This window comes from Balaenoptera acutorostrata, chromosome 10 (genome assembly GCF_949987535.1).
Source record: "Balaenoptera acutorostrata chromosome 10, mBalAcu1.1, whole genome shotgun sequence".
NCBI lineage: Eukaryota > Metazoa > Chordata > Mammalia > Artiodactyla > Balaenopteridae > Balaenoptera > Balaenoptera acutorostrata.
In genome coordinates, this window is record NC_080073.1 from 51,537,000 (window position 1) to 51,550,234 (window position 13,235).

A 13,235-nucleotide genomic window follows, 5' to 3' on the forward strand; every position below is an offset into this window, starting at 1 on the left:
CCACACGTCGGTCAGAATGGCCACTATCAAAAAAGCTAGAAACAATAAATGCTGGAAAGGGTGTGGTGAAAAGGGAACCCTCTTGCACTGTTGGTGGGAATGCAAATTGATACAGCCACTATGGAGAAGAGTACGGAGGTGCCTTACAAAACTAAAAATAGAACTACCATATGACCCAGCAATCCCACTACTGAGCATATACCCTGAGAAAACCATAATTCAAAAAGAGACATGCACCACAACGTTCATTGCAGCACTATTTACAAGAGCCAGGGCATGGAACCAACCTAAATGTCCATCGATAGATGAATGGATAAAGAAGATGTGGCACATATATACAATGGAATATTACTCAGCTATAAAAAGAAATGAAATTGAGTTATTTGTAGTGAGGTGGATGGACCTAGAGTCTGTCTTACAGAGTGAAGTAAGTCAGAAAGAGAAAAACAAATACCGTATGCTAACGCCTATATATATGGAATCTTAAAAAAAAAAAAAAAGGTACTGATGAACCCAGTTGCAGGGCATGAATAAAGAGGTAGACATGGAGAATGGACTTCACATGCGGTGGGAGGGCAAAGCTGAGGCAAAGTGCGAGTAGCATCGACGTATATACACTGCGGAATGTAAAATAGTTGGCTGGTCGGAAGCAGCAGCATAGCACAGGAAGATCGGCTCAGTGCTTTGCGATGTCCTAGAGGGGTGGGATAGGGAGGATGGGAGGGAGGCTCAAGAAGGAGGGGATATGGGGACATGTGTATGCATATGGCTGATTTGCTCTGTTGTGCAACAGAAACTAACAAAGTATTGTGAAGCAATTATACTCCAATAAAAATGTATTGAAGGGCTTCCCTGGTGGCGCAGTGGTTGAGAATCCACCTGCTAATGCAGGCGACACGCGTTCGAGCCCTGGTCTGGAAGGATCCCACATGCCGCGGAGCAACTGGGCCTGTGAGCCACAACTACTGAGCCTGCGCGTCTGGAGCCTGTGCTCCGCAATGAGAGGCCGCGACAGTGAGAGGCCCATGCATCGCGATGAAGAGTGGCCCCTGCTCGCCGCAACTGGAGAAAGCCCTCACACAGAAATGAAGACCCAACACAGCCATAAATAAATAAATAAATAAATAAATAAATTTATTAAAAAAAATCTATAAGTCTTTTCAGGCAAATTGGTTTGCAAGTGTCTAAATTTCAAAAAAAAATGTATTGAAAAAAAAAGAAGTATGTGAACAGCTGTACATAAAGATGGCAGATTGAAAATATCTGATTTTCCTCCTTTCCCAAAGCATCACTAAAGCTATAGTAAAGGGGGTTTTCTTAAAGGCATAATTTCAAAAAGATGGAAAGAACAGGGGAGGAGATAGCAAGAAAATGTTGAAAATTGCAAAGTGAATGGATGATGGACAAGGGGTAATTGATTTAGCAAACTGTTGAAATTTGAATTTTAAAATGGCAGCAGGAAATCCAAGGCCAATCTGAATAACACAGCAGAATCATCAAAAAGCTCAGGTACCATGATCATTAAGTATTTCAGGAAGTGAGGTGAAAGAGAAGTCAAATCGAAAAGGATGGGTGAAGAGTCAGGTAGTGCTCCAGGCCCCGTGCTCACCCCACACTGCAGGATGATTTCCCGCCTCGGAAAATCTGGAATTCTCCTTCTGAGAAGGTTAGGTTAGGCAGAAAGCTCCCAGAAAGCTGGCACAGATGACTGTGGGCAACTCTACCCAAAGCAGTCGAGTTAGGTAAAGTTATGTGTACTGAATGCAGAGGCCAGCCCTCTTCCCTCTCTCAGCTCCAAGAACACTGACAGCCATGCCTTCACCCTCTGCCCAGCCCCAGAGGAAGGACCAGAAGATACTGACACCACAGGTTCCCCAGTCAGACGACCCTACAGTGATGATCACAGTCTCCAAGCCAACTCATTTGCTCAGGGTTTCCAAGTGTTTAGTCCCCACCTCTTATATATGAACACACAACCAAGAATCACCAGCCTTCTTGGAAAACCGCTAACATAAAATATAAAGACCAAAAAAAACCAAACAAACAAACAAGAAGGCAACTCAGAGAAAGTAAAATTTCTACAGAAAGAACAAATTTCCATAAAATACAGATTGTCAGTGACCTAGAGAAATAAGAGAAGAGATTGGATCTATGAAACGGGAACACGAAGCTAAAGAATACGCTGCCATAGTGTTTTCCAGAAAATTGTATCTGTCTCTGCACGACTGGTACCTCACATTGCTCTCATCTGCCCCCAAGCTTATTGCAGGTACACCTGCCTGATAATCTAGGTCACATGAAAACCTTAGCTGCAAGGGAGTCTGGGAAATGTAGTTCTTAGCATTTCACTCTCTACAGCAAGCTAAAAGGAGGGTGGAAAGGGTGCTGAGTAAGCCAGTCTACATTATCAGCTACAAATAGTGCATTCACTACAATGATAAAATCACATCTTTTGAACTAAAATCCACTTTTAATCATGATTTTCTATCCCCATTACCTGTATATAATCAGATCAAATAAAGTCCAAATTCCATTCCTTCCACAGGAAATAGAATTGGCCTTTAACAAAGTCATGAGTAACCTCTGAGTGAAGTTAAAATTCCCAAGCATTGTTCCCTGATTTCTACCTTCTAGAAAAAAATATCACCCATTTGTAAACCAGGGATATGATTTTCTGACTCTTTTTTCCATTGCCTCTTCCTTCACACTGAAGAGTCCCCAAAGTGCAAACACATTCCTAGCTGAAGTTATTAATTCCTGCAAATATGGAGGACTTAACTGATAGGACTGTGAAATATAAGTGCCATATGGACAGAGTATCAGATGTTTGTTTCAACAGGTGACAAATGATCCTTGTGGCATCAGCAAAATCCAGAGGAAGTGAAGAGTTTGGGTGCTGGCAAGGAACAACCAGTGACTGGGGCTTCATGGTGGGCTTCAGCTCCATTCTTCTCCAGCCCTGCTCAGTCCCAGACCTCCTCACCCTGTCCTGCCTAAATCCTGAGTCCATCTGTATAAGGCTACAAGGTGCAAGACAGCCTCAGCCATACTATTCAATGGAGATCTGGATTTAATTGTGCTGCCAAAGACCTAGGATCTGATGAGCCAGGAATGAGCCATGGACATCCAAGTCATCACAGAGCTGTATTTCCCCCTGAGTATGCCACCTTTTCCCTGAAGACAGACATAGATGTCTTATTCCACTTGGCCATTCCTGCTAGAGCCCCAGCTCTTTTGGTTTGGCTACAACCCCAGTCCCTGCCCACCTCCAGCTGCTGTCTGGGGTTGCCCATAACTGGAGGGTTAGCAATACCTACTGTAGTCCCTTGCCACATATTGAATATCACATCCTGTATCTCACTGGCAAATTGAACCACCCAGACCAAAGCTACTGCTTTGAAAATGCACTGAGATCCACTCCTTCAGCCAGATCAGATACTAAACCTTGCTTTCTCCTTCTTCCTCTTCTCCATGAAACCATGAAACAGAAGTCTCAGAAAAGGACCCCATTTTGAAGGACCCCACTTGACTATGACAGTGGAGGCCACTCAGCCTCTGGTCACATTGGCCCTGCAGGAGCCAAATCTGGCTGGAATGGAGAAGTGGGGTCAGCACGTAACAGACCTTCACTAGTTCCTTTTCCTCATGTCAAATAGTAGTAATAATCTCTCATATTTATAAACAGGTAGCTATGAGTCAGGAACTGTGCTACATGCTTCGCAAAAATCAATTCACTTGTTACCCATAGCCACCCTTCATGGTTGATATAATTACCCTCATTTTACAGATGAAGAAATAGGATTGGATGGGGTCAAATGAGGCACTACAAGTCACACAGGAAGTCTGAAGCATCTTTGTGAAATAAAACAACACCTTGAATCCTATGCATGCATCCCTTGGATGACCAATACATAGATATTCCATAGTTTATTGACAGGATCTTCACCCTGAGGCCTGCAAAGCCACTGGATTAGAGGAGGATTAGGGCTAATGAAGAGGGGTCATTACTCCCCTTGTTCATTTCCTGAGAAATACCTGGTCCTCACACAGGAAATGGAAACCCAGGAGGCAAGCTGCAGGCAGACAGATGCTTTCATGTCTCTGCCTGTTTTCTCTTGGACCTAGACCTGATCGTTTAGTAGAGTTTGGATTAAATAAATCGGCCTCTTCACCACTGCTCTGCATGGGAACACTGCCTACCTCCCCATCCCATTGTGTTTTTCTGCAAACAACCATCTGCATTTCCTCTACCTGTGGAAAATTACTTCTTTTGAGAAGCCTGATCTTCCATCTCCCTTGGGCTGGAAAGAATTAATCTTTTTTTTTTTCTTTGTGCTCTTTTAACAGAGTGCTGTATTATAACCAAGTGTTTACAAAGAGGCAGTGTCATATTGTGGGAAAAGCTTTGAATCGGGAGCTGGATGACCTGGATTCTGGGACTGCCACTTGCTAGCTCTGCGATCTTCAACCAGGCCCTTGGTCTCACCTGTAAAACGCAGATAACACTTGCCTCACCTGCCTTGCACATGGAGCTAAATGAGATGTTTGTGAAAGTGCTTGGAAATTCTCAAGTTGATGCCTGGGTTGGTGGTTTGGGGGTTTTGTTTTTGTTTGGTTTCTGTTTTGTTTGGTTTTTTGCTTCTCCCTACTTGTGTTAGGGGGTTTTGTATCCCACTCAGAGCCTGCAGAGTGCTGCTACAGGGCTCCACGGGGCTGGGTTCTCTGTGAATGTTCATTGAAATTAAAAGAATGCAACTGTGAATGGTGAGATCTCTCATCCTTGACACACAAGATGTAATCACCATACCTCTCTCTCTCCTTTCTTGCATGCCTGTGTTGTGTGATTGTGCGCATGTACATGCGTGTATATGTGTGTGTATGTGTGTCCCATTGTCAGCAGCATCCTTTTTTCTAAGCTGTGGCATCCCAGACATGCAGAGGAGTCCTGGGGCTGACTGACTAAAATCGACAATGACTGTGAAAGGGAGTCTTTTCTCCAGGTTCACAATGTCAGTGGGTTTCAGTTTTTGTGTGGTTTTTTTTTGGATTTTTTTTGCATCTGGGCCTGCTGTGCTCAGTCTTGAGCTTTCAAATGAGAGCAGACCTAGCTTGGTAGGCAGGCTCTGGAGGGCAGCACAAGCAAGAACCAAGGGAGACGAACACCCCAGCTAGGTGGGCAGCTCAAAGACAGGCTCCATGAGCTTCAGCACAGCCTGCACACAAGGCTTCTATGCCCGAGAGGGCACAGGGCTCACAAACTAACCTAAGCCACTAATTTCTGACACTTCTCTGTTTGGAGGGATATGGAGAAATTGTTGGTACTGTGAAAAGCAGAAAGGTTTCCAAGTCAGGACAGATAAACACAGCATAAAGAACAATACCTCCGGGCTTCCCTGGTGGCACAGTGGTTGAGAATCTGCCTGCTAATGCAGGGGACACGGGTTCGAGCCCTGGTCTGGGAAGATCCCACATGCCGCGGAGCAACTGGGCCCGTGAGCCACAACTGCTGAGCCTGCGCGTCTGAAGCCTGTGTCCCGCAACGGGAGGGGCCGCGATAGTGAGAGGCCCGCGCACCGCGATGAAGAGTGGCCCCCGCTTGCCGCAACTAGAGAAAGCCCTAGCACGAAACGAAGACCCAACACAGCTAAATAAATAAATAAATAAATAAACAAATAAATAAAGTAGCTATTAAAAAAAAATTAGAGGGCAGTATAGTATTAAAAAAAAAAAAAAAAAAAAAAGAACAATACCTCCGGGCTTCCCTGGTGGCGCAGTGGTTGAGAATCTGTCTGCCAATGCAGGGGACACGGGTTCAAGCCCTGGTCTGGGAAGATCCCACATGCCGCGGAGCAACTGGGCCCGTGAGCCACAATTACTGAGCCTGCGCGTCTGGAGCCTGTGCTCCGCAACAAGAGAGGCCGCGATAGTGAGAGGCCTGCGCACCGCGATGAAGAGTGGCGCCCGCTTGCCGCAACTAGAGAAAGCCCTCGCACAGAAACGAAGACCCAACACAGCCATAAATAAATAAATAAATAAAATTAAAAAAAAAAAAAAAAGAAGAATACCTCCATGATGGGCAGATGTATAGGTGGTGAATCTATAGAATACAGTATGTGATTTTCTGTGTGGATGACTTCAGCACGTCTAGGATGATTCTCCTTCATCCCACTGATACAAATTCATGGTGAGGCTGAAAAAGAATATGGAAGTGACTGAGACACACCTAGATGATGTGAAAGTTCATGTGTTCTTAGGGGAGTTAAGTTCTCTCATCTTCCATCCCATTTCATAAATGTTTAAGAAGCACCTTCCACATAGAAAGTAACTGCTGCACTCAACACTAGGGAAAGACTGGGATAAACCACAGCCCCGATACAAAGCTACCCAAAGCCTAGTGAATGGCTATGTGTAAAAGTGTCCAGCCAGACCCTGAGCAGGTGCTCATTCCATGGTAGTTTCTTTTCTCTCTACATCCTTCTCTCCCTTATCACAGTCCCAAGCTGATGTTGGAAACATTGCTATTAAATCTTTAGAAGTCCAAACTTTTCACCATTCAAACTGATTCTTAATCTCTTCCGTGAATCACATCTCTGATGGATTTTTGAATAACAAATATTTGGTATTTATAAATTATTCTTCAGCACATGTTAACTCAAATTACCACACTGAGTTGATAAAATTAAAGTTCAAAGAAGGAAACTTGATTTATCTGCTAGATGATTGTCTCATGGGTACATGTCTTTTAAATGTTGAAAACAGCTCAAAGCTATTTCCTTTCCTATCTACACAGAATCTTGGGGTCCAGGTACCCCAGGTTGGAAGCCACCACCATCTTGGTAATATTCATTTATTCCTGTAAAAAGCATCCCTTTTCTCCTAAGAGTTGCCTACATCTTGCTGTGATTCAGTGTATGATTCTTGCCTAAGAGCAAAAGTTGATGGGGCAAGTGAGATCATCTGAGGTTAGGAGCAGGTGATAACTTCAGAGGTCTCATGCTGGAGGGAAAAACAAAGAGCTGGTAGTATAATCCTAGTACAGATGAATTTTTCAGATTTTAGTTTTGCCCATGGCTGGTTCTGAGAAGGACTTAGTGAAGAGTTTCAGGTATTGTTAATGAGATGGGTTGCTTATGCTTAGCTTAGAAGTAACCATAACCAAATATACCACTCTGAAGCATCGACCATTACAAAAAATTCTCCAAAAGCTTATTTGTACACAACAGAAAATGTATTAATGCATGGATCTGTGTTCTGAGATTTAGCAGGAAGCATGTAATGTTAAGACTGAGGGTCTTCTCTCCTAAGACTTCATCACCCCGTCATGTTACCAAAGGCATGGCAAACATGGATAGACCCTAGATGAAGTTTCCTTGAAGGTTCATGGACTGGAGAACACAATTTGAAGTGAGGTGAAAAAAGAGGGATAGAGACCCCATGATGGTTTCACCTTCTTTCAAGATGATTTTATTTAGAAACTTATTTCCTTCAGGTCATAATCCGGTAAAGACTACCCTTCCCAATGAAAGGTCTAGAGTTGAATCCCCCAGGCAGGAAAGAAAGTTAGGGCTTGTTGCTAATCACGGAGTTGACTTCCCAACTTTTAATGCTTTTGCGTGTCTTCTGCTTGGATCAGCAAGAAAGCCTCAGTTAGGCGCCCATATGTGCAAACTAGCCCCTGCTTCTTTCTGTTTATAGCCAGTAAGAAAAAATGGCAAAGCTGATCTTTTTACAAGGACAAGGTGACCAACTCTAGGTATCAGTACGGCCCAGTTATAACTAATGGGAAGCTAAGTGAGATTGAGAAAAGACAAGAGGAGACAGATTAACCCATAATGTACCATTAGGATTGATATTTGAAGTCCAAACTCTGAAGCCCATCCCTTTGCAGGGATGCTTATAATATTTTATGCTATTGAAAAACATGAATTAATTTGTAGTGTTTATTTTAGTCACATCATTTTAAAAGATACTTCTATTTTAGTTTCTATTACAAAATGTAAGTAATCTAGATCTATCAAGCTTCTTTTCCTTTGCTCTCCTTCATGGAAACAAGAAGAAACCTGAGAAAGAGGTATAGGGAGTGGGCTGGGGGCATAGTCAATATTTTTTAAGTGTGTTTTCATTAAAGGCATTTTCAATGAAACTATTTTCAATAACATTCTATTAACCTTTTTTCTAATTTATTTTCCTTTATAAAAAGTTTTCCATTATATTTAAGCCAAAATGTTTGTGAAGGTCCTTTTAAATTCAAAGAAAATGAAGTCAGGCATTTTTGGTGCAGAGAGTAATTCTAGGCCCAGTAGGGGAGCACTTACGACTGAACAAAAATTCTTTTCTCATATGAAATGTGAGCTCCCAGCCTGGGGTTCACACATTAATGATTGTGTGAGTCATTATTATATATGCCTCCGAAGCTGAGATTCTGTGCTAACCCGCTCTGTACAGCAGATGTCGAAATGTTAACTGTGGGACAGCAGGTATGGCTGGAGTTGTTCTTCTCAAGGTCTTCTCTACATCACTCTTCCAAGCCCTGTGATCCAGCCAACACCAAGTGACAAGGTTAACCAGAGGCATTGTTACCTGGCATCGATTCCCCTTCTGTTAACTAAGCCATGATTCTTCCCAAGAGTGCATCTTTCACCTCCTCCTATATTAGGGAGTCGTTGGTGGTAGCTTCTCAAATGTCAGATGGTTTATAAATTCTGGTTCTGTGTCTGATTTTTTTCAATGAGCACTATGAGTTTGAGCAATTGCGGGGTTTGGGAAAGAAATTTTATTTGGAGGAGTAGAGTCAGAAAAGCATAAACTTCCTGGATAGAGACCTAGTCTAAAATCCCAATTAAATCCTGGAAAAGGTGTTTGATGGTAAGTCCCTGAAAATTCCTCAACCTCAGTTTCCTCATTATGAAACAGAAGGAAATCTATTTTGATATGACGTGTTGGGGGAAAGGAAAGCTATGAATAATCTGTGGGAAGGACTTGGCATAGTACCTGCATACAGTAAATACTTTGGGCTCCCTCCCTGATTCCATGCTTTTGGTGATGCAGTTTTGCTGTCGTTTCCACTGGATGTGAAATAGATTTCTTTGTTCCTTGAATTTGGACTCAGTCATCTGACTTGCTTTGGCCAATGAAATTGGGTCCCAGTAACAAAGTGCCAGTTCCAAACCGAGGCATTAAAAGGAAATATATGTTTCTATTACCTCTCTTGCACTTCTTTCCTCACCATGAGGTGAGCTTTTCCAGATACCTCAGCCTGTGTTGTATAATGAACAGATACAGAGCAGACCTGAGCCCAATCCTCAGTGAGAAACTAAGCCCAGTAAGCCTGACAAGTGAAGCAGAGTTTCCCAGCCAAACTCAGACTAAACTAGTTGATGCTCTGCCAAACCACAAATGAGCAAGACTATATTATTATTATTATTATTACTAGCCAGAGTTTGGAGGTGGTTTGTTACACACCAAGAGCTGACATACAATACTGGAAAAAAAATGTTTTCTGGTTTAAAACGACTTTTGATTAGCAGTTCCCATACATACTTTCCTATCTATCATCTCACTGAATTACCAATGAAAATATAGCAAAAGGTGAAAAACTGTACTAGCCCCAAAACTTAGGCTGAAAGGCAATCCATGAATCTGGAAAGAACAGATATAATCCAGAGATAACTGCATCTAAAAATTAATAACAACAGAACTGAAAATTGAAAAGCAACCCCTCTCTACTGCCTGTGTATGCTCCCAACTCTTCTGTAATAAAAACAGAATATTAACCCTCTCCTCTACCCACTCTCCAAATGGTCTATAACTAAGCACCATTTTTTTCCTACATCTGCGATAAGATTACACCACCAAAAAATGACCTGAATAGTAGTTAAGGCAATATGTGTTTGAGTATATCTGGGGCAGTAGGAATTCCAGGAGAAAAGTGCCACAAGCAGGAGCAGAGGCAAAGAGACCCCTGGTGGCAGTGCATTCCGGGAACCGTAGATTTTCACATACAACATTCAGAGTCCAGTAGTATGGGTGCAAGAAAAAGACACCAGCCCAATAAAGAAAGTGAAAGGCTGCCAGAAATAAGAACTGGAACCATCCACTGCACAGATTTATTTGCCCGTTAACTGAATGTCTGTGATAAATTCAACCACAGCACAAGTGGACAGAGAATATAACCAAAGCCTGGCTGTTGAAAAGTGCTGAAATCTGGTCTGAAAGAAAATACAGCATAAAAATAGATCTTACGTTATGACGGCAATATCTAACAAAATTACATAAGCGTTTTCCCTTTGACCCACCAATTCCACATCTCAGAATCTACCCTGAAGACACATTTGCACAAATACCAGACAATATGTGCTCAAGATTATTCAGAGGACTGGTTAGACAAACCAGGGTATCTCCAGCCAGTGGACTACTCAGCTACCACACAAAAAGCATGAGGAAAGGCTGTATGTACCAATGTAGAGTGATCTCCAAGATACACTAGGTGACAAACACAAGGTTCAAAACAGTGTATAGATTATGATACCTTTTGTGTAAGAAACAACAGGAAATACACACACACACACACACGATTATTTTTGTCAAAAGAAATAATGGAAGGATAACCTACAACTAGTAGAGATGGTTACCTGTAGAAGTCATGGGTAACAGGAAGAGTAATAGAATGAAGGGGAGGGGAATGGAAGCAAGCATTTTCTGAGTATTCACGCTTACATCCTTTAGACTCTTGAACCACAGAAATGTTTTGCACATTCCAAAAATAAATAAAGTTTGATCCAAAAGGGAAAAAAGCAAACTCTAAAGTTGAAAATACAGAAAATAAGCATTTCAACTAACATTTGAAATCAGTATTTGGATTATAAATCCTGAAGAATAATATAACAACAAAATGAAATGTGTGGGCCTTTGTTAAGATCCTGATTCAGGTAACCCAACTTCAAAAGAAGAGTTGAGACAATCAGGTAAACATGACTATGGAGTGGAAATGAGATAAGACTAAGAACTTGTTATTTTCCTTAAACGTTGTAATAGTGTGGTGGTAACGTGGGGAAAGTTCTTATCAGTTAGAGATGCATAATGAATTATTTAAGGATGAATTGATATGATATCCGGGAATTGCTTTGAAAGCTGTCAGCAAGGAGAAAAACAGTGTTGGGTGTGAAGAGGGATGAATGGAGCAAACGAGACTGGCAAAACACTGATAACTGTTAGAACTAGGTAGTGGGTACATGCAGGTTCATTTATTAATTCAGGTACTTTCATGTATGTGTGAAAACATCTGTAATAAAAAGTCATATCAATTTGAGCTGTTAAAAACAAATGCAATAATTCTATATGTACTGACATAGGAATATCTTCAAAATATATTATTAAGTGAAAAACTAAAAAGGTGCTAACAATGTGAAAACATTATCTTATTTGAGTGAAATATGTGTGTGTGCCACAAGTGTGCAAAAAAATATTCCTGGTGGATGCCATGAAACTGTTGATCGTGGTTATCACCAGCAAGGGGTTAGGTTGTGGAGGAAGAGACTTACTTTTTATTTTACACCATTCTTTGCTGCTTGATGTTTTAACCTGTGAATATATCACTTTAATAATATAGTTTTAACATTTACCTTTTAAAAAACAAAAAAGAGAGAAAAAGCTGATTCTAGATAAATCTTGGTTTTCTGATTATAAATGAGAAAAATAAATATGAAATTATTTACAAATCTGTAAAACAAAGAAAAAAGAACACACAGAGGTTACACAATGTCCCTGGAAATAACCTATCAGACAGTCCAGAATAAAATTTCCTGACCAGGAAAGAGGATATATATGTGTGTGTGTATGTATGTATGTATGTATGTATATATATATACTTTTTATAAAAATATTTTTGGGGGATGGTAAGTGGTCATCGGAGATTTTTATTTTCATGAGTATATTTTTAACCTCACAAATAAGATAATGCTCACGCAATTCAAAGGAATAAAGACCAAAACAAGGTATACAGCTCAAACTTTGGTCAGTAACCATTTACCCAGGAGGCTCTCCAGACAATAAAATAGTAATTTGTAAAATAATGTCTTTCAGCGTCGGGTTCCCATATACAAAACAAAAGGCATTTTCACAATTCTCCTGGACAGTCCCTTTTTCTCGTGTTAAACTTACTGTCAACCTGCTTTGAGCTGCACGCTGTTGGAACAAAATTATTCACTACAACTCCAAAGGGCTCCCCACTCTACATAATGATACCATTTTACAACTGGCTTTTACCAGGATAAAACTACCTGGGAACAGCTGACTTGTCAGTCAGTACTGAGGGAAGGTCAGCCCTGCAATCAAAGGGAAGGCTCCTTGCAGTATAAGATCTGAAGTCTTTTATGAGACTTTTTAATTAATATCATAACATGTACTGAAAGAGGCTTAAGCTAAAGCAAAACAGGTTGTTTTTCAGTATGTTTTCATTTGTTGTTCTATTGGTAGAGGGTAGAGCAGACCTTCTTGATGTTCCTGAGCATGTCAGAGTGAAATTATTAGGAGCAATGCAATGACACAGGCACAGAACAGATGAGTTTTACAGTCTAAAGCTGATAAACTCGCAATTAACTTAGGACACTGTAATGCCATTGTTTTTTCTATGTGTATTTAGTGATGATGTTTGGCCATCAGGTCACCTATATAAAAATATTTTTTAATCGGTGAGGTGAGAAGGATTTTTTTAAAGAATTGTCAGAAGTTTTACATACTATAGTAGACTGATTTGCTAAAATGGCAACCAATATCCCTTTTGTTGATGAGTTCCTCTTTGTGATGTGACTGCAGCACCTCCCATCAAGACGTGGAGTCTATTTCCCCACCCCTTCAATAGAAGCTGGTGGTCTCAGTCACTTGCTTTGGACAATAGAATATGTTAGAAGTCATGATATACCAGTACAAAACCTAAGTCTTAAGGGGCTTTGCATGCATGCTTCTGTGCTCTCTCTTGGAATCCTACCCAGCTGCCATGCCTATAGCCTACTATAGGATGAGGGTCCACATTAGGACCAAGCCACTCCAAATGAGGCCAACCCCTAGCCAACCTAGCAGCTGACCATGGACGCATGAGTGAGACCATTCTAGACCAGGAGAACTTCCCAGCAGAACTCAGCCCAAACTGGCAAACTATAGAACTGTGAGCTAAATAAGTGATTATTATTTCAAGTCACTAATTTTTGATGTGGTTTTGTTCGGCAAAAATTGCTAAA